This window comes from Pleurodeles waltl, chromosome 2_1, assembly GCF_031143425.1.
Source record: "Pleurodeles waltl isolate 20211129_DDA chromosome 2_1, aPleWal1.hap1.20221129, whole genome shotgun sequence".
NCBI lineage: Eukaryota > Metazoa > Chordata > Amphibia > Caudata > Salamandridae > Pleurodeles > Pleurodeles waltl.
Window position 1 is genome coordinate 189,834,154 of NC_090438.1, and position 24,609 is coordinate 189,858,762.

At 44.0% G+C, this 24,609-nt stretch overlaps 1 long non-coding RNA gene across 1 annotated transcript in view; it reads left to right on the forward strand.

The window, feature by feature from the left end:
- Positions 1–18,365, forward strand: part of LOC138258615 (uncharacterized) — a 361,124-nt gene extending 342,759 nt beyond the window's left edge. Inside the window, exons 2-3 of the long non-coding RNA XR_011198458.1 lie at positions 14,210–14,310; positions 18,212–18,365. This is a non-coding gene — a long non-coding RNA (uncharacterized lncRNA). The remainder of the gene's footprint in view (positions 1–14,209; positions 14,311–18,211) is intronic.
- The last annotated feature ends 6,244 nt before the right edge of the window (positions 18,366–24,609 follow it).

A 24,609-nucleotide genomic window follows, 5' to 3' on the forward strand; every position in this document is an offset into this window, starting at 1 on the left:
ATGTATGATACTGGACACTGTAAACGGCTATGTATGTACAATCAGCACCAATGACCCAATTTGTATTCTAAATTGTGTACCAGCACTATAACCTGACAACCGCCTGCCTGTATGTAGGGACAGGTGGAAGCGACCTCACTCCGCCGGCGTTGTGTGTCATAGCGAAAGGAGCGCCATGCAATTCCTCATTGGCTAACATGGGGCTCTATAGAGTACAGTATGCAATGAGGATCACCACCATTTTCTGACTATAACCGCACTTGATTCTTGACTTCCCACAGGACAACACCTCAACTGCGTGTGCTGCTGTGACCTGTGTCTGGAACCTGCCATGGCCTGTGCGACAGGGGAAAGGGCCCCTGCCTTCACTTTGGAGGAGTTAGAGTGACTGGTGGATGGGGTCCTACCTCTGTATGAACAGTTGTATGGGCCTCCAGGCCAACAGATGAGTACGCCATGGGGATGTTACATGTGACAGGACTGCATGGAGATGTGTGTGTGTGCTGGCAGTGTGTCATTTGGGTGGGGGGTATCGCTTGTGGTAGTGTACATGCAGGGCTCCGGGTGATGTGTGTGCCATTTGAGGGGCAAATGATGTCTGAATGCCATATGTGTGATAGGCTGGATATTTGGATTCATGGTGGCCCTCTGTGTTTCCCTGCAGATCAGCGCCCATCAGAAGACGGGCCTGTGGCGTGCCATTGCCACGGAGGTGTGGACACTGGGGGTTTAAAGGCGGTGGAGCACCCACTGTACGGAATGGTGAGAGGACCTGAGATGCTGGGCCCGGAAGATTGTGGAGGCCCGGCTGGGGATGGCCTCCCAACGAGGAAGGTGTGCCCATTGGAACCTGAATCCCCAGATGGCCCGCATACTGGCGGTGACCTATCCGGCGAGTGAGTGAGGTGCAGCCCACAGGACGCAGGAGGCAGAGTCCACTGACGCCGAAGGGACCAGTGGGACGGAGGGTGAGGGGAGCACCACGGCGGGGACAGGAGGTGACAACACTGACTCTGAAACCTCCTTCGATGGGAGCTCCCTGCTGATGGCGGACACCTCTGGAACCACCCCAAATACAGGTACAGCTGCCACCCCCGTACCAGCACCACTCTCCCAGTAGCCCCCACCGAGTTGCCCATGCCCGCTCACCCAGGAGGGTGGGTATCTCCTTCACCCCAGGCACCTCAGGCCCTGCCCAAGTCAGCCCTGCTGCCTTCAGTGAGGAGGCTATTGACCTCCTGAGATCCATCTCTGTAGGGCAGTCAACCATAGTGAATGCCATCCAGGGGCTGGCATCCCAGATGTAGCAATGCAATGCCTACCTGGAAGGCATTCACTGTGGCTTGGCGGCCCTACAGAGATCATTTCCGGCTCTGGCCTCCTCTCTGATGGCAGCCAGTGTCCCTGGTTGTACTGCCCCCCCTCCATCTACCGCTTCCTAGTCCCAGTCTCTTCAACCCCAGCCCATCCCATGCACACATACAGAAAAGCATGCACAAAAACATCACACAAGAGTGGCACAGACAACCACAAGCACCAAACCTCAAGCCACTACCACTCACACAAACAACAGACAGATGCACACACAACAACATCCACTGCCTCCAATGTCTGCCTCTCCTCCTCCTCCCTCACAGTTACATCCACACTCACACCTGCATGCACTGCATCAACAGTCCCGGAGCCTGCCACCTGTACACCCTTGCCCACAGACACTACAAAAGTAGACATGCACCCCACACACCACATGCACAATCACCACCTCATGCAGCACACCCACCTTACTTGCAGACACCACCACAACTCCATCCACACATCCTGTTTGTCCTCTCCCACCCTGTCTGCCCCCCTCCAAAGAAACACAAATACTCGCAATCAGGCACCCAAGTCCAGCACACCTAATCCTCCTACTACCACTCCCTCAACCTCCACCCTCATCCCTCCTCCCACATCCTGCTCCAATGTCCCTAAGAAGGTTTTTCTTTCCCATCTTGACCTCTTCCCTACCACTACCTCCCCATCCTGCCCGTAAGTGCAAGATCCCAACCACCCAGCCAGGCACCTCAGCCAACCAGTCTGCCACTACTACCACCCAAAAATCTGCTGCTGCCACTAAGGGGCCCCTGAGTGGGAAGACAGCCACTTCCGGAAAGGACACACCTTCACCTCAGAAACGGAGGTCTAGGGTGGTGGAACCAAAGAGACAAAGAACGGGGTCAGTGGAGGCACCTTCTATACCTGGAGGCAAGGACAGAAGTCATATGTCAAAGGCCAAGGGGGGCCCTCACAGCAAAGAACCCAAGGATCCCCATCCACCACCTGAGGGCAAGGATTCCCATCCACCACCTGAGGGCAAGGATCTCCATCCCCCACCTGAGGGAAAGGATCCCCCTCTACCACCAGAGCCTATGTATTCCCCCTCCAGAGACTTTGGCCTTAGACTCCCCTTCAGGGACAGTGGGTAAGGAGCCCCCTCCAGAACCAGTGGGCATGGAGCCCCCTCCAGAACCAGTGTGCATTATACCCACCCCAGGGACTGTGGCCTAAGACTCCCCTTCAGGGACAGTGGGTAAGGAGTCCCCTCCAGAACCAGTGGGCAAAGAGCCCCCTCCAGAACTAGTGGGCATGATCCCCACTCCAGCTGAGGTGCCCCCTTTCCCTCTGAGGTGCCTGCCCATTTCTAACATGATGCCCCTAAACAGTGGAGTCCAGATGATGTCAGGAGTCAAGTTGGGGCTTGGACGATGCCCAGTGGCCATGTGGCCCTTTAGTACTTTGGACTGGCCATTGGCCCAATCTGTACATAGATGTATATATAGATATTTATTTATTCATTATGGTGGCTGTTGGCAGCAAATTACAGTTGTTGTACTACAGGTATGTGTCCTTCCATTTTTTGCTCCTGTGTCCTGTAACTGTCGATGTACTGTGCAGCTGGTTGTGTGTATGTGTGTGTATGGTGTGTGTTGTGTGTGTGTCACTCTCCTTTTCCTCCCTCCCTCCCTTGTGTGCTAGGCGGCTGTCCTCACCATCGTCGTCTTCATCGGCGTTGGTGCTCCAGGATGGCCATGGCGTGGTAGAGCATCGGGAAGACTTGGAGTTCCAGTTCCATGTCGGCTGCTGAGTCCTCTGTGTCCCTGAAGGTGAGCCTTTCCTTTTCTGTAATGTGTTTCCGCCAGGCTTTTGATGGCGTTGCTAACGCCCCGGAAATCCTGGCGGTTTGCTATGTCATAATATGGTGGGTGGTACCTTGACTTCTGCCTGGCTGTAGGTGGCTATCGCCGTGGTCGGTGGTGTTAGCGCCCTAGTGGTTGGTGTGGTACATTGGCTGTCTATGGGAGGTCTCACCGCCTTAGTCATAGTTTACCGCCACTTTAACAGTACACCGCCAATGTCATAATTAGGGTCAATGTGTTCACTTCCTGATTGGAGAACAAACTTTCGGATATTCTAAAAGTAAGGTGGTTATTTTGATATTGGTGGTAAAAACAGCCTACCGCCGTGGTGATGGCCACCAAAATACCGCCACTGCGGCTACCATCCGTCTGCCATATTATGAGCACAGCCAGACTTCCGCCACAAGAAGGGCGGAAATCCTGCAGTGTATATGGTGGCAGATGGTGGTAGGGTGGTGCTGCTACCACCAGCACCGCCACGCCAGTAGAACGCTGCCAGTGTATGCGTGGTGCGTGTCTGCGGGTGTGTGCTTGTATGGGGGGTAGAGGGAGTGAGAGGATCGGAAGGGGTCGGTAGTGTGTGTGTTTGGATCGGAGGGGGTGGGGGTGTGTGAGTTTGGATCGGGGTGAGGGTTGTGTGTGTTTGGATTGGGGGTGTATTTGAATGTCAGGGGTTGGGGTGTTAGTGTGTGTATTGGGGTGGGGGGCTTTGGATGGAGCGGGCGGGGAGTGTCTGGTGTGTGTTGGGGGGGTGGGGGAGCTGCCGACCAGTGACAGGGAAGGAATTCCCTGTCACTGGTATGGCCTACCGCCATGGTTTTCGTGGCATTGCTAACACCACAAAAACCATGGTGGTAGACAGGCTCATAATGCCACCGGCGGTACTCTGCCGGCCGCCCGACTGGAGATTGATATCTGCGGCCCAGTGGCTGATACTGCCCTTTGTGCCCTGCTAATGCCACCCCTAGGGTGGCGTTAGATTTTGGTGCTGCCTCAGGTTTACGAAAACTCATAAATCTGGGGCAGCATCAAAATGCAATGGGTGAATCTGTGGCACACCCACAGCAACACCCATTGCATGCCCCTTCCACGCAAAGTGCTGCGTGTGAAGGGGCCGTATTTACAACCTGGCCTTAAGCCACAAAAATTGGCTTAACGCCACCTTATAAATATGGTGCAGTGCGTCGCGCTAGGGGCTCTTAAATATGACACTAAATGTGCAAGTGTAATCAGAGTGGCAATCTATACCTGAAACTTGTTAGTAACCACTGGCACAGATGAGCCAGGCCACTAATGCCTACAATTCCCAGCCTGTCTGCTCAGACAGAAGTTTCAAGATAGGATTTTTTGCAAGGATTAGCTCTCACAATTCCTCCTTTTGTGGATCTAGAATAGAATGTCGCTCTCAAAATTTACCTTTTTAAAGCACCTAATTTTTCTTTAGTGGATAAAACCTTTACAAATCTGGCCCTAAATGAATTTGTTGGAGCTGCAGTCTCTGTAGACACTGGGCCTGATTTAGATCTTGGCAGTGTTGCTGCCAAGCCGCTTCAACTGTGTACCTGAAAAGGCCATCAAGACAACTGTGTCCATCCTGCCGTATTTAGATGTTACAGTTCTCGAAGTGGATTGACTGGCCACAGTTTGCTGATAGAGGGAAATAGCGGCGGTACTCAATGGACTTTGTACAATGGCAGGGGCTATAGAATAAAAGTAAGTGACACACACACTGTTGCTTAGCAATATGTGTACCCCTGCACTACACACTACACAACACACCACATACACACAATAACACATTGCCATTCCAACACAACCTATACATGCCGAAAACACACATTGACATACATCCATGCCAAAACATACGCAAACCATTGAAACTGCACCCACACACAACACAACCACAACAACCAACACAACTAAACACTCAGCTACACAAACACACACACAAGCACAACTACACACAGTACAACAACGTCCACCACACAACAACAACACTAACATGAATGTGTCACAGAGCAACACAACAGCATTGGACTCACATGCAAGTAACACATATACAGACACAACCACACCGCCCACTCCTGCTCCCTCCACCTCAACCAGCTAATCCTCAGAAACACACACAAATACACGTACAACAAACATACACAAAGATAGCACAAACCTACCCGTACAGGTCCTCTTGTAATGCTCACACATGGACATGGACACTGTAGTCCTGTGTGGGTGTATCGTCATTGTGATGTCAGCATTTTTTTTGCAATGTATGATGACATTACAATGACAGTTGTGTATGTGTGTGATATGCGTTTTCTGCCAGTGTCCCCAAGCATGTGTGATACCATTGTATACCCCACATATGCATATCACACTAATTTAAAATAATTACTGTAACACGTATATGCCTTTAGTGGCCCGACCTCTGTGCAGTACCCACCCAACGTACTCTGGCAATGAGGCATCCCTACCTTTGAGTCTGGTGACAGAGGGGGCATATTTTCTTCATGGGTCGATGACTGCAGTAACAGCAGGTGTTGTCTAGTTGTGTCCAGTCAATGGTCGGGGTGAAATGGGGGGAAAAGGTGAGTTTTCACCCCTTCCCCCCCATATCTGCCAACTCAAACACAGAGGTCGGATTGCCACTTTTTCTTAGCTGTAAGGAACATCCAAATCTTCATTGCAGGAAGGGTGTCTTGGATTCCACCATCAGTCACTTTTCCTTCCTTCCTGGTATTTCTTGGCCTAAACAGTGGTTCCAATGCATGCTTCCATCTATGTGACTGCCAACACCCAAATATAATGGGCGGAGCGTCGCAGTGGCATCTGGGTTTTCAGTCAAAAAGTCAACAGCTGGACCGTTACCACCAAGATCTAAATCAGGCCCATTGTCTCATAAAAATAGAGTGGATGGTTTACCGCTGTCATTACATCTTGAATCTTCTTTGAGTAGCTAATTATTAGCACCATGCCCTGGAGCAAAAGATAAACAGCCTCATCCTATCTTTTGCTGTGGAATGTCAGATCGGGTGACAACACTGTTTGCTCCATATATGACATTCTTTCTGACCCAGGTTTTCCCAAAAAGATTACAGCTGTATAAATGTGCATTTAGGCCCATATTTATACTTTTTTAGCACCGCACTTGCGCCGCTTTTTGACGCAAAAGTGGTGCAAACTTACAAAATACAACTGTTTTTGTAAGTTTGCACTGTTTTTGCGTAAAAAAATGACGCAAATTCTGCACTAAAAAAGCATAAATATAGGCCTTAATGTGTTGTAAAACCGTAACTTCACCTTATTCTATGTTCCGACCTGGGAATCTCTGAATCTGGAGGTAAAACTGCAACGTATTCCCCAAGGAACACCCCACCTTTTTTTTACCCCCTCAATAAACCAGAGATTGTTAGAATGTTAGGCTATATACTTAATGTGAATTGTTTTACTGGACAGCGTATTAAATGATGCATAGGTTAATCTTATCTAATGCATAAGAGAGAATGGTCTGAGCAATGGTGAAACAATTACATTAAAAGCTCAAACAGAGGACGATGATAATTCCAACACTAATAAAATTGAAGGGAAGCAATCAATGTCAGTGCTTCTTAATAGTGATAGACACATTATAAAAGAGTTAATATCCCTCAGGATTAGCCTTAGCTCGTTTTTATCAGAAACAATCAAGACTTTAAAATATTGGTTTCTTTTACAACTGTAAAATATAAAATAAACTTTGATTATAATTATGGTGGAAGAGTGAAATAAGAATGAATTACCCTCGTGATGTTATAACTTCTTGGGCAGAAATTTCTAAATTGCATCTTATGTAAACCATTCTGTCTGTATGTGAAATACGATTTCTTTTAGCAAATCGTAAATGTTATTTATTGTATAGAAATAGCAGTAATAATTAAAACTATACACATATATTAATTTATCATGCAAATAGAAATAAAATGATTTGTAGAATATGGGATTCATCTGAGAATCGTATGTTTATTTGGAGGACACCACCTGGTTTCTGAAGATGTCTTAAGTTATAGGTTTACTTAAAGGACCTTATAAGTGCCCAGTTATTCTCTCCTTAAATCAGAATAATTGAGCTACCGATACTGGGAGAAATTGTTACTTCTGTGGAGATGGTGATACTGGAGGATTACCAGTGGGACCCTGAAAAATTAGCAATTACTGGGGGATATGTAATGCTGTCTTTGATTTAACTGGTAATGCCTAATTTTACCACGATGTTTCGAAAGGACATTAATGCTGCTTTCATCAGAAGCACCTGATGAACCTTGATAGTGGTGGAGTGCAACAGCTACCCAAGTGAGAAAAAAGAAAACAACCTCAAGTTCCCTAAGGAGTTTTTAGGACTCCCCCAAGAACATATTGAACAATAGGGAACCAAATGGTTTATTTACTGGTACAGGGTTCAACTTTCAGAGGTACTCGGAGCCATTTTGAAGGGAACTTATGAAGTCTACCAATACCTCTTCAAGTTGTGCTAATAATGACCCTCCTTTTCTGTTCAGACTCATGGTTCTGCAAAACTACTAATGGCTGAATTTATATGTAACTGACAACCCCACTTTCCTACTTGCCCTCCACTACTCTGGAAGGCTGCATTCCGGCAAGAATGGCATCAAGAGGTATGAGGCAATTGTCTTGTTGGAAATGGCCCTTTCTGCAGGGTTATACCTAAAATTTTTGCCTTTCTCCTATTTTTCTGACCCTCTTTTTGTTGGCTTTAGGACTGTGGGCATTTTATCTCTGCTATTCAGTTCTCTCCCCTAAAACTTGATATAATTGGCTTACAACTGTTTGATATATTTCATTTACCTGTAAGTCCCTTGTAAAGTGGTATACCATATACCCAGGACCTGTAAATGAAATGCTACTAGTGGGCCTGCAGCACTGATTGTGTCACTCACAGAAGTAGCCTTTCAAACTTCTCACAGGCCTGTTACTGCAGTGCCTGCATGCACAGTTTACTGCCACATTGACTTGGCAATTCAAACTAATTGCCAAGCCCGGAACTCCCTTTTTACTACACCTAAGTTAACCCTAAGGTAGGCCCTAGATAGCCCCATGGGCAGGGCACTGTGTATGTAAACCTGTCTGTTATTAATATACAGCTTGCCTTGTGCATTCGTTCTTTGCCTTCTTTTGGCGGCCACTCCACCTAGTTTTTGTTTACATCTCATGGGTGCGTCTCTACCGAGTTTTAACATTTAACACAGTTTCCCACAACAAGGGCACCACGGGTTCTGTTTGAAGGCCTGGCGATTATTGCATGGCAGCTACCACTTTACCCGCTCCTACATTCTATTAGTAGATGTTTTTTCCCGAATACAATGATACTGATAATGCGGGAATTTAATAATACCTGTGGTCTTTGGATATATTTCACGAGCGTGGTTGCTCCTGCATACCTTACACACCTTTGGCACACACCAGACTACTGTATGCTTGAAAATCTGATCTTTCTCTTTATCATACATATATATAACCAACATTTTTTTTGCACATAAATATTGCATGAGTCTATACATGGTGGTGGTGTGCCTCCCCACTTGACACAATTATGAAATTGCGTCTAATGATGGCTGTCCCATGAGCCTTTTACTTATATAAATTCTAGATCGGAAAGAATACTCTTTCTCCTGTACCTTGTGAGGACCATTGGAGAAAACCAATAAGGAAGAAATGGTAAACACCTTTTTAAGGTTATTCTTTAGTGTCTATCCAAAAGGTTTTTAGGCATATACTTACACTTGGTATCCTTCCGTTTAGGTGTCTCCACTCACTTTATCGTCCTGATGCTGACCCAATGCTGATTAATCTGAAATAGGGTTGAAACATTGACAAACTCCTTAACTGTGGACTGGCTTTCAAATTGATGATATATGAATGTGGATGTCTAAAGAATAGATATCTCAGGACAACATTATCCACATTCTTTCCAGTCACATGTATATAGGTAGATAACACCAGTGCACTTTGCAGTTTCACTTTGTCACTTTGCACTGCGCCATCACTATACAAGAGCACCTTATTAAGACTACTATTATTTTGGCTATGCCATTTAAGTTTTTGGATATTGAATAAAATTGTATATTGTAATAACCTTCCTTCTACACACTATATATTTACGAAAACAGCCATGGAAGTCAAGGGCAACACTTCTCCCTTGGGGACCATTTGTGTCCTAGATAGGTTCATAGCATGCTCAGTGGGGTACGCACAGGTTTGAGTTCTGAGGGCCACCAAGATACATCCCATGGGAAGCTTTTATTTCTGAAAATCTGCACCTCTGTGTTAGAAATTGGGTCTCTAGTTGGTAGAGATTTGAACTTTGTCCAGGTAGGAACCACATCCTAGACCGGCCAAATAAGATACACACAAAAGCTTTACTTGTGCTCACCCTCTGGTAGCTTGGCACAGACCAGTCAGAATAAACCAAAGAGGCAATGTATAAAGTATTTGTGCACACACATAGTAACACAGTGAAAACACCACAAAAGGACTCTGCACCAGGTTAGAAAAATAGCCAATATTTTTCTGAGTCGAACAAGACAAAACAACAAATAGCCAACATTCACAAGTCAATTTATTAATGTTTAAAGGTTACATCAAAATGCAGTGCTTAGAAGACAATAACTCCAAATATCTGGTTGTGCTGGACCAGGGCAAATACAAAAGTGCATGTTGGAGCATGGGCCAGGGACAGGAGTCATGCAGACCTGATGACAGTACCTTTGTTGCATTGATGCTCTGTGATAATGCTTTGATCCAGAGGAGGGGATGCATAGTGCTTGCAGGTGATGCATCATTTTCTGATTGGGGAATGCTGTTGATGCATCAATGTCCAGAAGCGATGAGTACTAGTTCTGATGCATCTGTGCTGCTCCGGTCAAGCCGGGTCTGAATTGTAAGTCAGGGTCATTGTGTTGTGCAGTCAGCGATTGGTATCCACGGATTCAGTGCAGGCAGTGGCAAAGTGGCATTTCTGCAGTGGGATACATCTGTTCTAAGTGACGCGCTGGTGTTGTTGCATCATATCTTGTGTTGCAGCACCACATCCGAACTCACAGCAGAGGAGCCCATGTGCTGGTAGCAAGATGGTGATGAACTTTTTGATATCCATGATACTTCAGAACCAGGAGCCAGGCTCAGTCAGCCCCTTGGAGAAACATTAGATTGCAGGGTGTAGAGAGTTAGATTCAGTCCTCTCACTCCCAGGCAAGAAGAAGCAAGCAGCAGGCCAATACATCACAGCAAATAGCAAAGTGGCAGTCCCTCCTGACAGCACAGTGGTCCTTCTTCCTGGTAAAATGCCTTCAGTCCAGAAGTGTTCTGAGTATACAGTGTTGGAGGTCCAGTACTTATACCCAAAATGACATTCGATGTACGGGTATTTTCAAAAGAATTCTCTGAAGTGCACAAGGTTGCCTTTCAACCCAGACTTGGCTGAAGACCACCAGTAGGGGGTAATCAGCCCTTTGTGTGAGGGCAGGACACAGTCTATTCAGTGTAAGTGTGAACTGCCTCTCCCTCTCCCTGCCTGGGATGGCTTTCAGTATGCAGATGTATCTCCTCTCACACCGAGCCCTTTCTGTTCGTGGCTGTTTGGAGAGAATGCACAAATGTAGCTGTCACCTAAACCCAGACGTTTATTCAGAGACAGGTTAAGGAACATAATGGTTAAAGTAATAAAGTGGCAACTTTCTAAAAGTGACATTTTCAGACCTGCAATTTGAAAAACAACTTTACTAAAAGCTGTGTTTTTAAATGGTGGATCCAGAGACACCAGATTCACTTTTTATATATTTTCCCATTTAGAAATTACACTTAAAGGATGTTTCAATGTAACCCCAACATTAGCCTATGGGAGAGATAGTCCTTGCAATTGTGAAAAAATAATATTGAACATGTTAAACTCAAAGGTACATGTTCAACTTTTTAAATACACTGCACCCTGCCCTTGGGGCTAACCAGGGCCTACCTTAGGGGTGACTTACATGTAATAAAAAGGAAGGTTTGAGCCTGGTAGGTGGGTATACTTGCCAGGTCGAAATGGCAGTTTAAACTGCAGACACGGCAGGCCTGAGACAAGTTTTAAAGGCTACTGTAGTGGGCGGAACAACCAGTGCTACATGCCTACTAGTAGCATTTGACTTACTGGTCCTGGGCACACATAGTGCACTCTACTAGGGACTTACCAGTAAATCAAATATGCCAATCATGGAGACGCCAATGTTACCATGTTTTAAACACAGAGCACATGCACAAAAACAGGGTTAAGAAGAGAGGAGGAGGAAGACAGAAACAAATTGGAAATGACCCTGCAGAAAGGGCTATTTCCATCACTCTGTCTTGTCAGCGTTGAACTTCAGGTAGTTGTCCTTCATCAGTTGATGATGTCTGTCATGCATTTGTGGAAGTTGGTCTTGGTGTTAGTGGTGTCTTCGGAGAGGGAGAGGATGAGTTGTGTCTCATTGGCATAGGACATGATGTTGAGTCCATGGGTTTTGGCAATGGTGATCAGAGGTATCATATAAGTGTTGAAGAGGGTGTGGCTGATCAAGTCACCAATCTTGATTGCATGGATTTTAGGATATATTTAAAATCACAGACCAGCTGGTGTTTCGTGCATCTCCAGTAATCAGACAACACAGACACTTCCGTGACAGCACATATACATTTATTGGGCTAAATAATATCTTCTCACAAGATGGTTGCTATGCATTTGATTCGTAAGGTGATCAAGACAACACAATAGCATAATTTCAGAGCATTAAAACATACAAACGCAAGCACTCACTCATAAAAGAGCAGACGTTGACCGTGCACAGATAATGCATCTAGGCCTGGGCCCCCCTATCATCCCTTCCGCTCACCTGCCTGTATGTTGTTGAATATCGTGCCTCACAGTACTTTCCCAGATTAAAAAAATGAGCAAATTAATTGTCTGATCTTGTACTGCAGGGCATCATCATACCAAGTTATCACAGTAAGGCATGGGCCCCACCTGAATGATGCCTATAGGTCCCACCAGCATAACCCTTGCGCTTATTTCATTATTCTATCTCTATGAAGCAACAAGGGCGACTGAAGAAAGCTCTGAAAGATTACCTCACAACAGGCCAAAAGCAAAGCTGAACAGGAGCACACAAAAAGAGAAGCACTCACTTCACAAGCATAAGCATTTCAGTAATGGTAAAAAACAGCATCCATTCAAGAACAAATGGGAATGTATAAAATTTAAGTTGTAAATACATGCAAGCAAATCTCTGCATTTATTGTGCATGTGCACTGCACTCCCAGAAGTTCATCTATTATCCAACTCCAACACAGCCACTTGCTAAATCCAACAGCCAATCAACAAAACCTAAAAGGTGGATGGCGCTCAGTCATCCCAACCAGGCTAGAGCCACACTCTCCGACCTTAACTCAACTGATCTGCCCTGCCCCTGCTCATTAGAAACTATGGAAGTTTGCTAGCTGCATCCTTGGCTTCTGCTGTCAACGCCCATGGGTAGATTGTATCAGTGCCACAGAAGACAGGCAACGCCCCCTCTTGACATAACTGCTCTGGCTTGTGCCTCAAGGGCGAATGAGATCTCGCCTGGCACAGAAGTAGCTGCACCACATTTCACCTCTGAAAAAATAAATAAAAAGCACAATCTCTCATGAGTCTTTACTGAGCTGATCGTGTACGCACCCCCTTCACTTCTTCTCTTTCATCAATAATGGGGCACCGCCCCTTATGTCCGTATATGCCAGCTCCCACTGGCTTTCATCTTCAGAAATACCCAGGTGAAACAAAACAAATCTATGGTGTTAGCATGGATTTCATATAACCTATGGGCTCTGCAACTTGCATTACTGGCACCTTGGGAATTAAAAGGGGCCTAGTTATGCTGTCTAAAAAGTCAGTACATACTTATTGGATCTCATCAAACTTACCTGTTTAATAAGCAGAATATATTGCTCTGCAATTAAAAATGTTTTTCAAGAAACTATAATTACCTCCTTACAGTGAAATTGTGCAATAGAGGAGACCACTTAGACTTACACCAAAAAGAAAGTTACAGCATGTGCCATATTATGTAATGTGCAATATGCTCAATAGCAGAGGTGAATAATGTACCGCGGCCTCCCCCACCACTCTCTGAACTGCATACTGGTGGGTATGGGAAAGAAGTTGGATATCTCACTACCCTTTAGGGGGTCCTCAGGCCTCTCTACAATTTCTAAGTGTAGATCAGGGAGTGTGGTTGTAATTAATTCATATATATGTTAGTCTTGATTATGCTTTGAATCTCCACTGGCCCTGGCTTTGCTAACTAGAAAGTAAATTACTAAGCAATGTTGAAGTATTCATACCTGTTTATTTAGTTGACTTTCAGCCTATGTAATCTTCAAAAAGAAAGGTCAATCTTAAAACTCCATCCACACCGATTCCTTACTGTTTTGGGTATCTTGTTATTCTTTTTTTAATGTTGCAGTTCATTAACAAGCTGAAGCAGACATCAGTCATTAATTTCAAATATTTTAATTAGTTGAACAGTTTAACAAGAAACAGCTGCCACGTTTTGCTATGCAGCAGACACACCTTTACGTTTCATTAAAGCTTATCAAGTAATCATTATATTTGAGCTAATCTCTCTCTTAATGGCTGCAGGCTAGCTTCACAGGGCTTGCTGTCTTGTCTGTGGCATTGACTTTACTGTTTCTGTAGGGTTACTGCTTAGAAACCGATAATCTTGGTCAACAGAGTACGCAAAAGTAAGCGTCATATCACAATACGCTACCTTAGATGTGTTTACATCACTCACAAAAGAATACACAACCTTTATTGTTTTTCATGTTTAAGAAGCAGTAAAGGCTGAAAAATCACTATTGAGTGATTTATTTTCCTATAGCTTTGAAAATATATAAGTTGCAAATGTAAATTGAAGCCATCTCCTTGCCATCTTGTAGTGTTACCATGAAAGTGAAAATATAACACAATGTTCTGTTTGTTTCAGCTGCCAACGGAAGAGGAAGATGAAGCCTGCAGTTGTGTTGGTTTTGGCAGTCTGCTCTATGGTTAGCGCAAATCTGAAGTTGGTGACCAAGAGAAATTCTGGTAAGGCATTGTATACGTGTGCACAACCATGGCGCAAGTTTCGTAACTCTTGTGTCCTAAAAGGTCTCTTTCTGGTTGGTATTTAATATGTGAGCATTTAAGTTAACATTCAAATTACATATCGAAATGTTTTATTGTTCTAAGAGTAATTAGCAACAAATGGAAGCAAAAATATATATTCTTTAGGCATTCTGCTGCTTTATTGCACTGTAGGTAGAAGATTGCCTGTTAACAAGTTTGCATGTATTTTTGTGATATTCATATAGCATGAAACTAGCTGAAAAGCAGAGGAGTGGTGTGCAGTGTCAAAACAAGGATACTGTCAGTGAGATATATGTTCTGAGAGCAGAAGTGACTGTTACTGTGTCATAATATAGCATTTTTAAAAAGGTGTATCTTCAGATAATGGATACAGGAATATTCATCTCATTGATACCAGGATAGATTTTCAGATCCTGCATGCAAAGAATAAAGTCCTTTCTCTTAAGTTTTTATTTTGTGCACTTTTTCTTCCTCAGTCTGATAGGTCCGTAGCTGTGTGTGCGCCGAGAGCTGCTGGACATGAAGAGCTGGTCAGCTACTTAGGCAAGAATCCTGTTGTGAAGACTTTGTAGATGCAGGGTTTGAAGGGACTATGGGGGTTATTCTAACTTTGGAGGAGTGTTAATCCGTCCCAAAAGTGACGGTAAAGTGAGGGATATACCACCAGCCGTATTACGAGTTCCATAGGATATAATGGACTCGTAATACGGCTGGTGGTAAATCCGTCACTTTTCCGTCACTTTTGGGACGGATTAACACCTCCTCCAAAGTTAGAATAACCCCCTATGTGCTTGTCATGGGATACAGTTCCATCACAGTGAGGGTGATATGCCCATATTTCTTTGGGTCCTTAATGAGGTCTGTCACGTGCAGGGTACACACAGTGGGGACTAGTGAGGTTTCTGGGAGGCTCTGGAGCAGAGCAGACCCATGTCATCATCCAGATGCCAGAGTGTGAGTGCATGATTGCATATCTGATGTCTATATGTTTCCTACGTGCGTGTGGGTGGGGCCATATTGACTTACTGATCTGTGCAAATGTTTTTGTTCTTTTTCATTTAGTTGCACATCACCTGCAGAACTTCATTTCTGTATGGCCTAGAAGAATTAAGAAATTGAAAACGATTCTTCGATGTAGGACATTACCATCTGACATTGATTAAAAGTTAGAATGGTTATTTATTTAATATTATGTATGCTTAGACGTGGTGTAAAGCAATGTAGTTCTAAAATCATAGTTTTGTTTAAATCTGGGATTAGCCTCTTGTCAGTGGTGACTTCAATTATTTGTACTCTTTCATTTGCTGCTTACTAGCTGTCTTTTCTTATAGTTTCCTTTTTAATAGTGATGCGCCATGAAAACACACAACCAGGGAAAAAACTTTGCAACAAACAGATTAATGATTTTGATGAAAGTTTTTCTATGCTTTACACGTTTTTGATGATTCTTGGATTAAAGGTTATTTAAGAAAGCTTCAAGTGTTGAAATGGCAAGATAATCCAGTCGACTATATGTAATCTGTCCACCCAACACTATTGCTTTTATAAGTATTTAATATCTATATAGGGGAATAATATTGAAAAATTAGAATGTAACTACGCAAGCATTATTTAGTTGTCATGTTCTTGATATACAATACTTTATGTCTATCTTTACAAGTTTTTCTACATAGTAGCACATATATTTATCTATTAACACAGCCCATGAGAGGCTGGCACATAATGGGCTGGATCCTACATTCATTGGGGGTGTAAAGCAGGGACGTACAGCTGACAGAGCCCGCAAGTCTCTTTGCCTTTGTTGATTACGAAGATGGGTGAAAATAATGATTACCACATGCTGTTGTATATTATGGTATGGATTGCTTTTGTTCTGGAAAATTGAGAAGATCAGCATTTTCCCCGAGGGTTTCCGGGCACTAGAGGAGGGGAAAGCAACTCCAGCAGACCTCAAGAGCTGGAGTCAGATTGGAGAAAACGGTACGTTTTCAGTTGGTTTCTAAGATGAGATAATCAGGTAACGATGTGAGAGAAAACTGGAGCGAATTTCAGAGTTTGTCAGTCAGAAAAGAGAAACCACTCAGGGAGGATCTTTTCATGAGGGGGCGGGGGCACTGCATCAACTTTGGCGGAAGAGGAGCTAAGGCTGTGGGCTGTCAGGTAGATCTGCATAAGACATGACCTTCAGACCAAAAGGTTGCATGAGTGACAACAGAGGGGACATGTGTGTTGAAAGAGCAGGGCTAAGAGGGGAGTCGTGCAGAACCCCGCAGGGCCGATGGGAGAAAGAACACCAAGAATGGGTGAAGGGGCCTGGTTCCAAATATCCATCTGAAGCTGAAAGCTGTTAATGCCCCTTCTCCTCTCTGTACGTGTTTGCATTTAGCCCAAGCCCATAACTATAGGGCAGGCAATTATCAGTGGTTAATGGCCATTGCAGATGGCTTAAACCAGTGTTGCTGTCTCAAGTGTGGTCAATATGGCTTAATTATTGTGCTCTTCCTTCACATGTTACACATTCATTGGGGTTTATTTGTATCGGTATGGTGTTAGCAGCCTTTTACACTTTGATTACATATTATTTTAATACATATTATTCATGTACATGCTATTTACCAATTTGTTACATTCTCATTACACACTGTACATACAACTGTTTTATCATTTTGTTGCAGTATTCCCTCTGTCACAACATTATTGATACACACACGTATTACGGGTTTCCTACACTTGTTTGATTTTCCATATTACTTATACGTAGGTTTTAGCAGTCTCTTCCATGTTAAATACATATTATCTATGTATGCTTGTTGGATAGACTTATTACATTTATAACACCTTTATAGCAGCAGGATTTACTTGTCCTGACAATAAAACCGATGGCATTTGGCCTCACGAGGATCTCTGCAATCCCCACCAGCCACCACCATGGAATTCATACGGATAACAGCAAACGATGGAAAACTATGCATCTGCCGTTGTTACTTAACTATCCCACGCCACGCCTATGCACTCCCACCGGCTTAGTTCTACACCACTCATCCAGTCTACCAGCAAATGCTGCAGTCTTGTTTGTAAAACATACAATCCCTCTCTTTCTCTCACATACACACACTTTAAGCCTCTCATTTTAGAATGGTCATTGCTCATCCTTCATTTTCTCCACTATTCCACCGGTTACCACTAATACTTCACCCACACCTACATATATAGGGGGTTATTCTAACTTTGGAGGAGGTGTTAATCCGTCCCAAAAGTGACGGAAAAGTGACGGATTTACCACCAGCCGTATTACAAGTCCATTATATCCTATGGAACTCCGAATACGGCTGGTGGTATATCCGTCACTTTACCGTCACTTTTGGGACGGATTAACACTCCTCCAAAGTTAGAATAACCCCCATAGTCTTTTGCACATGCATTTTGCTCTTTCCGTTCTGAAATGATTACATGTTTCCATATGAATAGTGCATGGAAAATACACTAATTAAGGTATATTGTTTGTATAAAATACAGCAAATATTAAATCTGATCAAGTCTGTAAATGTTATAAAAAAAAGTCATACATATTCTATGTATGGGAGTAATTAGAACTACACACAAACACCCTCCAGCTACATGTGGTTGTTATCCTCCAGCATTAGAGTATTTTCTTTGTATAACACTGCGTCTCCCAGTCTTATTTCAATTGTGCAGCATAAACCATAAATGTAGGTGCTTAAAATGGACAAATACGAGTAGTAAAATCACAATTAATTGAAAACTGAACAACGTTAATTACGATTATCCTATAATCATAATTTTGCTCTACTGATTTCATTTTACTAAATCCTTGCTATTTTCTGTCTTGTTTTTTTAGTTGAATTCTTTGTTGCGGGCCTCCTGCACAGTACATGATGACTGCCGGTTGCTTACTTTTTAATCTCTACCTGCTCGGTCTGTTCAGGGAAATGTTATGCTGTTAGATTGATCAGCAGTGCTGTCTGGAATGCGTTATTAAAATGTAATCATTGTTGACAAGATAATGGATATTTCTCATTCCTGAATGAAGTGATGTCTAAAACATATTAAATATTAAACCTGTCAAACATAAAATGGATGTACTATATCGCACTAAAGAAAACGCTTTGATATGATTGTGGAAAATGCATATTCTACATCAATTCAGCATGTAAGTCCATCACATGTTTTTGATAATATGGTAATCATTTTATATCTCGTGGGCATAACGAGATTATTGCAGGAGTAAACTCCATCTGTGTAGCTGAAAAAATACAGCTAGTGATGTTGTAACATCAGCATCTCATGCGAGGGTCACAGATCACAGATTACTGCTCAATACTCCTGATTTTGTAAGGCGACTCCGGAATTTCAGTGTTCTTTCTCACACCGATAAAGATGTAATGCTTTCTTCTTGGGGAAGAGTGAGCCCTAGGCAGCCCATACCCGACAGACCAATTATTTTTCAGAACATACCCTGAGAGTCAAAGATGGAGCAGGGAACCATAATAAAGACTTCTGTGATGAGGAGAGGTGTTACACAATCACCCAGACATTGGTGGCAGTACTGTGGACAGATGTAAGCCTTTCACCACTGCTTAATTTGAGCCGGTGTTTCCGGTGCAGGGCACCAGCACTTATTTTTTAGGGTCAGCACTTATTCTTCTGCCTCAAGCACTTCCTGCAAGCAAAAGACACATATATGAAAGATGGAGACAGAGAAAAATGAAAAAGTGTCACAAAGGGAGAAAACAGAAAGGTGCAAGAATGAGCTGAAGGGGCAGGGAGTGGCTGTAAATAAATTAAAGAGGCCCGAGATAGCATCCGGATTACACTGCCTCAGTATTCCATGCTTGCACATTTAATTGCAGCAGTTGCGACTTTCAGAGGAGGGCTTTGGGCACTGCCACATTTCTATTTACAAATTAAACATTGCCTTCCACAAAGTTCTATCTGAGTAATGGCCAAATGCTGAGTATTTTTTAATGAGAAATTCATTGCCTGTGGAAGATTGTGGGAATTAGGAGTAGAGGGCTCCCTTTTCAGTTACATCCAGAGCCCCCAGAGAAATATATGGAAGGAGCTTCTTGCCCAGCTACAGCTTTCAGCACCCCACACATGGGTGCTGGAAGTAGAGGTGAAGGGGATGTTGTAACACCCTCAAGATAACAAAGTTGGAGCGCAGAAGGTGAACGAACAATCAAAATTCCTTTACATTTTGTTTTGATCATGTCACCTGTGTTGTGCTTCAAAGATAGAGGTCAAACGGCAGACTGTGTGTTGTGACAAATTGCTGCTTGTTCTTGAACATGAAGATTTGTGTTGGCCTTCTCTGGCCTCAAAGTCATATGATTTTGTAAAGTGCATTATTGTATTGTATTGTAATCGTATTTATATAGCGCTTACTACCCCTGACGAGGCGTCAAAGTGCTTTTCGGTGAGTAGCACGGTACTCTGGAACCCAACAAGAATTAGTGATGGATTAGTATCGGCAAATAATGAGTACAGTTTTAGTATTATTATGAGTTAATTTGAGGCGCGGATATGAGAGTTTGTTAGTTAGGTTGACTGGAGTAATGGAGGGGTGGAGGAGGAAAGAAATCCAGAAGTGTTAATTGGGAGTATTTCCTTAATTTACTCAACCCAAAGGCTTGGGATGATTAAAGGGGGATTGAGGAGGGAAGAGTATGTGGAAGGGTTAGGGAGAGCATATTATCAGGGTGAGATAAATGTGGGAGAATTTAGTAGGGTTGTGTGGGAAGTCACGGTAGTAGAGTGAGGTTTGGTGAGTTAGATGTGGAAGCGGAGAGAACAGCTTAGGCAGAGTTATTTAGGAGATGAAAGTAGTAGAAAGGATTTGGGATGAGTCAGAGTGAGAATGGAGGATAGTTTGATAGAGACATGACATACGATGATGGGTAGATAAGTGTGATAAGATGAGAGCAGGAATTCATAGATATCTAGTATAACAACCCACCCAGGAGCCATGCAATGACCCACGAACATGCCAAGCAAAGAAACAACATATATACATACATACATACATATATACATATACATACACACACACATGAATACACACACATATGCACATACAATACATAATTAGAACCATGGGTAAAATATACTTAGTCAAACAGGTTATACTGTTGCATGTGAGTGTCCAAGGAAAGGGTGTAAGGTGTCATTTTTTCTAACACACCACAAAATGTAAGTATCTGTAAAAGAGCTGTACAAATATTTCAGTAAGAGAAGATAGGAAAACAAAAATGAGACACATTATTTGTAACTCTTAAGTGTGATGGACACACGTTTAAATTGGATCATGTTAGACCTGGCATCCTTGGCATGGTTTCTCCTACCTTTTTGTCCTCTGACCTCCTGTTTTCTGAGTTCATTTTTGTTGGCTTTTAGAATTCTAGGTACTTTATCGCTGCTGACCAGTGCTAAAGTTCAGGTGCTTTGTACTCTGAACCATGGTAACATTGGCTTATCCACAATTGGTATATTTAATTTACTTGTAAAACCCTAGTAAAGTGCACTATATGTGGCCAGGGCTTGTACATTATAAGCTACTAGTAGGCCTGAAGCACTGATTCTACCACTACAGTAGCCCTGCAAACATGTCTCAAACCTGACACTACAGAGCCTGTATGTGCTGTTTAAAGCTACCATTTTGACCTGGCAAGTGTACCCACTTGCCGGGCTCAAATCTTCCTTTTTATTACATATGTCACCCCTAATGTAGGCCCTAGTCAGCCCACAGGGCAGGGTGCAGTGTATTAAAAAAGTGGCCATGTACTTTTAAGTTTAACATGCCCAGGTAGTGAAAAAACATTACATTCTTTTTTCACCACTTCAAGGCCTGGGTTACTTGGAAGCCTCTTTTAAGTGTAACGTCCAATTGGGAAAAGATATGAATATGGAGCTTGGTGTCTCTGGGCTCACAATTTAAAATCACAACTTATGGTGAAGTCAGATTTTAAATTGTAAGTCTGAAAATGGAATATTTGGAAACTGTAACCATTTGTGCTTTTGCCTGTTTCTGAATACATGTCTGGGCTAGATGACATCTGGGCTTTGTCCATTTCCTCTAGACAGTCACACACAAAGGGAGCTTGGGTGTGACATTTGCATCCCAGTGGCACATCACCAGGCTGATGGGTCTTCCTTGGCTAGATGGGAGAGAGGAGCTGGCACCTCCACCTAAATAGGGCTGTGCCTCTCCTCAAACAAAGAACCCTATACCCTCCTGTAGAGTGTCTGGAGCCAGGGAAGTAAGGAAAGGGACTCTGTGATCTTTAAAGCCTCTTTTAAAGACTCCCCCATTTCAAACACATATTTTGGTATAAGTACTGGAGCCCAAACCCCACCATATCAGTTCACTTTTGGGTCCTGGGTAGGCTTTGCCAAGAAGAAGAGCTGTGCTGCCAGGAGTGACTGCCACTCTGCTACTTGCGTTGCTGTGTTGGCCTGCTGCCTGCGGATTGCTGTTCTTTTCAGAAGGACTACTACTCTGCTATTTGCTTTGCTGTGTTGGCCTGCTGCCTGCTGATTGCTGTATTGCCTGGAGGAACTACCACTCTGCAACTTGCTCTGCTGTGTTTTGTGCTGCCGGCGACCTCCGGCAGTGAGGGAGGATTGCAAATGCCCTCTACTACCTTTTGCTATCCAAGAACTGCAACGGCTTGTTGGCTTGCCCTCTGTTGTCAAAGTCTCAGGGCTATCAAAGACTTTGTTTTCACCAGATGAAGAACTATGCTCTACAAAAAGTCAAACATTTGGAGTTTGACCTCCAAGTATAAACTACAAAGACCCGTGCTCTGCTCTGATCCTAATCACCTGATCTGTGAGCCAATTTCACAGCAGCGGGGAAAGCCTTCACGTGCAGATTGCCACCATCACCATAGCAGCCAAGGATTCCATTCCAGATGAAGTATCCACTGAAACCATGCTTAGGAGGGCAGGGCAAGCAGGGAGCACTTTTACCGCATCAGACTCTGTATCCAACTCGGGCCACCAGTCCTGTCTGTCTTCAGTCCACCAGCCTGTCAGGCTGCATCTCAGCTCAGAGAGATTGCCTTGGGGGCTTGCATTGCCCCAGGAGACAGCCACTCTTGTTGCTTCTGCGGGAGCTCAGGTACTGTAGGACTGTGTGGTTCTTGCTGCCATTTGGTGTGTCACGGGCAACCAGGAGGGCCTTTGGAACAATTTGACTTTCTTGCAAATTCCCCACTAGGACAGTCCCTCTTCCCTATCCACTGATGGATACTGATGTACTTGGACTAGAATTACCGTAATAGCCCTAAAATAAGTGCATGCATTCTAAAGCACTACGATTGCATACCTGCTTAAATTAAGTATCACTTGAAGAATATTGATTGGATTGTTGTTGTTTTGACTCAGTTTTATCCAAATATACCTTATTTTCTTACACTGGTGTGTAGTCTTAATGTGGTGTTTTTGCTGTGTCCCTGTAGTTAAGTATTGCACAAATACTTCACACATTGCCTCATAAGTTAAGCCTGACTGTCTGTGCCAAGGTACCAGAGGGTGAGCACAGGTTAATTTATTTAGAGTGTGTATCTGAGGATTGTGGGGCCTACTTGGACAAGGTGCATACCTCTGCCAACTAGAGACCTCAATTTCTTACAGATCAAAACAAACCAGTACACTTTATGTGATGGACAAATGATAAATAATTGCTGAAAATTGGTTTCCACACATTATCGTGTGCAGTTTTTAATTCTATCAGTAAAACAGTACATTTGATAAAATTTGAAAGTGTGCTGAGAGTGTGCTATCAAATCATGGCTCAGTAATATATTTTGTGACAGAGTGCATCAAAGTGCACTACTGCCTACATGCCATACCTGTTAGAAATGGGGTCTTTGGTTGGCAGTCAGGTTACCCCCTGTCCAAGCAAGGACCCTCACTCTAGTCAGGGTAAAAAAGAATCACCCTCTGCTAACCCCTGCTTACCCCCTTGGTAGCTTGGCATGAGCAGTAGGCTTAACTTCAGAATGCTAGGTGTAAAGTATTTATACCAACACACACAGTAATTCAATGAAATCACTACAAAATGACAACACAGGTTTAGAAAAATAGAAAATATTTATCTAAACAAAACAAGACCAAAACGACAAAAATCCACAATACACAAGTCAATCTATCAATTAAAAACCAAAAAGAGTCTTCATGTAATTTTAAACACAACGCTAATGCTGTTAGCGTGAAAATGTATCTTGGGTGCGTCAAAAATAACCCCGCACGGGCGAGTGTGGGTCAAAAAGGGCTTGCAGTGCATTGAGTTCACTCCCGAGCGAGACCTTGTGTCGTTTCTCCTTTAGTCGGGTCGGCGTGCGTCATTTCTTCTCTCTGAAGGAGAGTGATGCATCAATCTGGTCAGTGCTCTCAGATCCGGGCAGGCCTTGTGTCATTTTTACAGGCCCAGTGGTGTTTGCGTCCAAAATTCAGCCGCACGATGGTCCAAAAACCACGCACAGCGGGTTGCGATCTCAGCAGACTCCGTCAGCAATACTGCAAGTCGTTTCTCCAGCCACAGGTGCCGATCTTCCGGTTGCGTCGCAGGCAAGCGGAGATTTTTAGCCGCGAACCTGTCGGCACTTCGTTTTTTCAGCCGCAGATTGGAGTTGCGTCGATCTTTTCCCCGCACAGCAGTCCATGCGTGGATTTCTCACTCTTGGGCTGCCAGCTTCTCTTCTCAGGGTCCCAGGAACAGGATGGGCACCACTTGGCAGAGTAGGAGTCTCTCCAGCGGCTCCAGGTGCTGGCAGAGAGAAGTCTTTGCTGTCCCTGGGACTTCAAACAACAGGAGGCAAGCTCTAAATAAAGCCCTTGGAGAGTTCTTCACAAGAAGGAAGGCAACACAAAGTCCAGTCTTTGTCCTCTACCGTAGGCAGAAGCAGCAACTGCAGGATAGCTCCACAAAGCACAGTCACAGGCAGGGCTGCTCTTCTTCTTCAGCTCTTCAGTTCTTCTCCAGGCAGAGGTTCCTCTTGTTTCCAGAAGTGTTCTAAAGGCTGTGGTTTTGGGTGCCCTTCTTATACCCATTTTCCCCTTTGAAGTAGGCCTACTTCAAAGCAATATCTATCTTGTTTGTGAAATCCTGCCTTGCCCAGGCAAGGCCCCAAACACACACCAGGGGGCTGGAGACTGCATTGGGTGAGGGCAGGCACAGCCCTTTCAGGTGTAAGTGACCACTCCTCCCCACCCTCCTAGCACAGATGGCTCATC